Here is a 6,336-nt window from a genome sequence, read left to right as displayed (position 1 = left end):
TGATTTAAAACCTGGAAACACGAAAAATACCGTAAAACCGGATTTACGCCGTCGTAGTAACACCGCGGGCTGTTTTGGGTTAGTTAATTAAAAACTATGATAAACTTTGATTTAAAAGTTGTAATTCTGAGAAAATGATTTTTATTATGAACATGAAACTATATCCAAAAATTATGGTTAAACTCAAAGTGGAAGTATGTTTTCTAAAATGGTCATCTAGACGTCGTTCTTTCGACTGAAATGACTACCTTTACAAAAATGACTTGTAACTTATTTTTCCAACTATAAACCTATACTTTTCTGTTTAGATTCATAAAATAGAGTTCAATATGAAACCATAGCAATTTGATTCACTCAAAACAGATTTAAAATGAAGAAGTTATGGGTAAAACAAGATTGGATAATTTTTCTCATTTTAGCTACGTGAAAATTGGTAACAAATCTATTCCAACCATAACTTAATCAACTTGTATTGTATATTATGTAATCTTGAGATACCATAGACACGTATACAATGTTTCGACCTATCATGTCGACACATCTATATATATTTCGGAACAACCATAGACACTCTATATGTGAATGTTGGAGTTAGCTATACAGGGTTGAGGTTGATTCCAAAATGTTGGAGTTAGTAATTTGAAGGCACAAAAACTAATAAGAAAAGGTTGCTATGCTGTTCTAGCACACGTCGAGAAAGTACAAACTGAAGAAAAGAGCATCAATGATGTTCCCGTCGCAAAAGAATTTCCCGATGTATTTCCGAAAGAATTACCGGGATTACCCCCACATCGATCCGTTGAATTTCAAATAGATCTTGTACCAGGAGCTGCACCAATAGCTCGTGCTCCTTACAGACTCGCACCCAGCGAGATGAAAGAACTGCAAAGCCAATTACAAGAACTTTTAGAGCGTGGTTTCATTCGACCAAGCACATCACCGTGGGGAGCTCCTGTTTTGTTTGTCAAGAAGAAAGATGGTACATTCAGGTTGTGTATCGACTACCGAGAGTTGAACAAACTTACCATCAAGAACCGCTACCCACTACCGAGAATCGACGATTTATTTGATTAACTACAAGGCTCGTCTGTTTATTCAAAGATTGACTTACGTTCCGGGTATCATCAAATGCGGGTGAAAGAAGATGATATTCCAAAGACTGCTTTCAGAACACGTTACGGTCATTACGAGTTTATGGTCATGCCGTTTGGTTTAACTAATGCACCAGCTGTGTTCATGGACCTTATGACCCGAGTGTGTGGACCATACCTTGACAAGTTTGTCATTGTTTTCGTTGATGACATACTTATTTACTCAAAGAATGACCAAGAACACGGTGAACATTTGAGAAAGGTGTTAGAAGTATTGAGGACGGAAGAATTGTACGCTAAGTTTTCAAAGTGTGCATTTTGTTTGGAAGAAGTTCAATTCCTCGGTCACATAGTGAACAAAGAAGGTATTAAGGTGGATCCGGCAAAGATAGAAACTGTTGAAAAGTGGGAAACCCCGAAAACTCCGAAACACATACGCCAGTTTTTAGGACTAGCTGGTTACTACAGAAGGTTCATCCAAGACTTTTCCAGAATAGCAAAACCCTTGACTGTATTAACGCATAAAGGGAAGAAATTTGAATGGAATGATGAACAAGAGAAAGCGTTTCAGTTATTGAAGAAAAAGCTAACTACGGCACCTATATTGTCATTGCCTGAAGGGAATGATGATTTTGTGATTTATTGTGACGCATCAAAGCAAGGTCTCGGTTGTGTATTAATGCAACGAACGAAGGTGATTGCTTATGCTTCTAGACAATTGAAGATTCACGAACAAAATTATACGACGCATGATTTGAAATTAGGCGCGGTTGTTTTTGCATTAAAGACTTGGAGGCACTACTTATATGGGGTCAAAAGTATTATATATACCGACCACAAAAGTCTTCAACACATATTTAATCAGAAACAACAGAATATGAGGCAGCATAGGTGGATTGAATTATTGAATGATTACGACTTTGAGATTCGTTACCACCCGGGGAAGGCAAATGTGGTAGCCGATGCTTTGAGCAGGAAGGACAGAGAACCCATTCCAGTAAAATCTATGAATATAATGATTCATAATAACCTTACTACTCAAATAAAGGAGGCGCAACAAGGAGTTTTAAAAGAGGGAAATTTAAAGGATGAAATACCCAAAGGATCGGAGAAGCATCTTAATATTCGGGAAGACGGAACCCGGTATAGGGCTGAAAGATTTGGGTACCAAAATTTGGAGATATGAGAGAAATGGTACTTAGAGAAGCTCATAAAACCAGATACTCAATACATCCTGGAACGGGGAAGATGTACAAAGATCTCAAGAAACATTTTTGGTGGCCGGGTATGAAAGCCGATGTTGCTAAATACGTAGGAGAATGTTTAACGTGTTCTAAGGTCAAAGCTGAGCATCAGAAACCATCAGGTCTACTTCAATAACCCGAAATCCCGGAATGGAAATGGGAAAACATTACCATGGATTTCATCACTAAATTGCCAAGGACTGCAAGTGGTTTTGATACTATTTGGGTAATAGTTGATCGTCTCACCAAATCAGCACATTTCCTGCCAATAAGAGAAGATGACAAGATGGAGAAGTTAGCACGACTGTATTTGAAGGAAGTCATCTCCAGAAATGGAATACCAATCTCTATTATCTGTGATAGGGATGGCAGATTTATTTCAAGATTCTGGCAGACATTACAGCAAGCATTAGGAACTCGTCTAGACATGAGTACTGCCTATCATCCACAAACTGATGGGCAGAGCGAAAGGACGATACAAACGCTTGAAGACATGCTACGAGCATGTGTTATTGATTTCGGAAACAGTTGGGATCGACATCTACCGTTAGCAAAATTTTCCTACAACAACAGCTACCATTCAAGCATTGAGATGGCGCCGTTTGAAGCACTTTATGGTAGAAAGTGCAGGTCTCCGAAATTGTTGGAGTAAAGTGGGGGATAGACAAATTACGGGTCCGGAGATTATACAAGAAACTACCGAGAAGATCATCCAAATTCAACAACGGTTGAAAACCGCCCAAAGTCGACAAAAGAGCTACGCTGACATTAAAAGAAAAGATATAGAATTTGAAATTGGAGAGATGGTCATGCTTAAAGTTGCACCTTGGAAAGGCGTTGTTCGATTTGGTAAACGAGGGAAATTAAATCCAAGGTATATTGGACCATTCAAGATTATTGATCGTGTCGGACCAGTAGCTTACCGACTTGAGTTACCTCAACAACTCGCGGCTGTACATAACACTTTCCACGTCTCGAATTTGAAGAAATGTTTTGCTAAATAAGATCTCACTATTCCGTTAGATGAAATCCAAATCAACGAAAAACTCCAATTTATCGAAGAACCCGTCGAAATAATGGATCGTGAGGTTAAAAGACTTAAGCAAAACAAGATACCAATTGTTAAGGTTCGATGGAATGCTCGTAGAGGACCCGAGTTCACCTGGGAGCGTGAAGATCAGATGAAGAAGAAATACCCGCATCTATTTCCAGAAGATTCGTCAACACCTTCAACAGCTCAAAATTTCGGGACGAAATTTATTTAACGGGTAGGTACTGTAGTGACCCGAACTTTTCCATGTTTATATATATTAATTGAGATTGATATTTACATGATTAAATGTTTCCAACATGTTAAGCAATCAAACTTGTTAAGACTTGATTAATTGAAATATGTTTCATATAGACAATTGACCACCCAAGTTGACCGGCGATTCACGAACGTTAAAACTTGTAAAAACGACATGACGATATATATATGGATAACATGAGATTATGATAAGTAAGTATCACCATAATTATATTAACAATGAGTTATATACATATAAACAAGACTACTAACTTAAGGATTTCGAAACGAGACATATATGTAACGATTATCGTTGTAACGACATTTAAATGTATATATATCATATTAAGATATATTAATATATCATAATATCATGATAATATAATAATTTAACATCTCATTAGATATAATAAACAATGGGTTAACAACATTAATTGAGATCGTTAACTTAAAGGTTTCAAAACAACACTTACATGTAACGACTAACGATGACTTAACGACTCAGTTAAAATGTATATACATGTAGTGTATTTAGATGTATTAAAATACTTTTGGAAGACTTCAAGACATATATCAAAACACTCATACTTAACGAAAATGGTTACAGTTACTTTCCCATTCTTTTCTTTCATCAAGAATTGTAGTCGTATTCTTACCCGTATTATACACAGCTTCAAAACGTACTTACTATGGGTATATACCAATAGGAACTAGCATGGGATTCCACTCTTGATTATGTCATGTATGACTAATCAATTTTAACTTCTACCATGAGCTAGTCAACTAACTAGAACTCCTTTTAACCCCACTCACCACTCACCAATTACCACTCATCATTCACTCCATTTCACTTCCAATTCTCTTTCTAATTCTCTCTCAACACACACACACACTATTATGAACGTATTTTTCCAGTAGTTAATCATCAACTTCATCAAAAATCACTTCAAGAATCAAGCTATAATCATCATAGGAAGAACACTTCAAGAACACTTCAAAAATCCCTTCAAGTTTACTAATTTACTTCCAAGCTTTCTAATCCATTCCAAGTAATCATCTAAGATCAAGAAACCTTTGTTATATACAGTAGGTTATCTTTCTTATTCAAGGTAATATTCATATTCAAACTTTGATTCAATTTTTATAACTATAAACTATCTTAATTCGAGTAAAAATCTTACTTGAACTTGTTTTTGTGTCATGATCCTACTTCAAGAACTTTCAAGCCATCCAAGATCCTTTGAAGCTAGATCATTTCTTGTCAATTCCAGTAGGTTTACCTACTAAACTTGAGGTAGTAATGATGTTCATAACATCATTCGATTCATATATATAAAACTATCTTATTCGAAGGTTTAAACTCGTAATCACTAGAACATAGTTTAGTTAATTCTAAACTTGTTCGCAAACAAAAGTTAATCCTTCTAACTTGACTTTTAAAATTAACTAAACACATGTTCTATATCTATATGATATGCTAACTTAATGATTTAAAACCTGGAAACACGAAAAACACCGTAAAACCGGATTTACGCCGTCGTAGTAACACCGCGGGCTGTTTTGGGTTAGTTAATTAAAAACTATGATAAACTTTGATTTAAAAGTTGTTATTCTGAGAAAATGATTTTTATTATGAACATGAAACTATATCCAAAAATTATGGTTAAACTCAAAGTGGAAGTATGTTTTCTAAAATGGTCATCTAAACGTCGTTCTTTCGACTGAAATGACTACCTTTACAAAAACAACTTGTAACTTATTTTTCCGATTATAAACCTATACTTTTTCTGTTTAGATTCATAAAATAGAGTTCAATATGAAACCATAGCAATTTGATTCACTCAAAACGGATTTAAAATGAAGAAGTTATGGGTAAAACAAGATTGGATAATTTTTCTCATTTTAGCTACGTGAAAATTGGTAACAAATCTATTCCAACCATAACTTAATCAACTTGTATTGTATATTATGTAATCTTGAGATACCATAGACACGTATACAATGTTTCGACCTATCATGTCGACACATCTATATATATTTCGGAACAACCATAGACACTCTATATGTGAATGTTGGAGTTAGCTATACAGGGTTGAGGTTGATTCCAAAATATATATAGTTTGAGTTGTGATCAATACTGAGATACGTATACACTGGGTCGTGGATTGATTCAAGATAATATTTATCGATTTATTTCTGTACATCTAACTGTGGACAACTAGTTGTACGTTACTAACGAGGACAGCTGACTTAATAAACTTAAAACATCAAAATATATTAAAAGTGTTGTAAATATATTTTGAACATACTTTAATATACATGTATATATTGTTATAGGTTCGTGAATCAACAGTGGCCAAGTCTTACTTCTCGACGAAGTAAAAATCTGTGAAAGTGAGTTATAGTCCCACTTTTAAAATCTAATATTTTTGGGATGAGAATACATGCAGGTTTTATAAATGATTTACAAAATAGACACAAGTACGTGAAACTACATTCTATGGTTGAATTATCGAAATCGAATATGCCCCTTTTTATTAACTCTGGTAATCTAAGAATTAGGGAACATACACCCTAATTGACGCGAATCCTAAAGATAGATCTATTGGGCCTAACAAACCCCATCCAAAGTATCGGATGCTTTAGTACTTCAAAATTTATATCATATCCGAAGGGTGTCCCAGAATGATGGGGATATTCTTATATATGCATC

This window comes from Rutidosis leptorrhynchoides, chromosome 3 (assembly GCF_046630445.1).
Source record: "Rutidosis leptorrhynchoides isolate AG116_Rl617_1_P2 chromosome 3, CSIRO_AGI_Rlap_v1, whole genome shotgun sequence".
Taxonomy (NCBI): domain Eukaryota; kingdom Viridiplantae; phylum Streptophyta; class Magnoliopsida; order Asterales; family Asteraceae; genus Rutidosis; species Rutidosis leptorrhynchoides.
Note: the sequence above shows the minus strand (reverse complement) of the source record.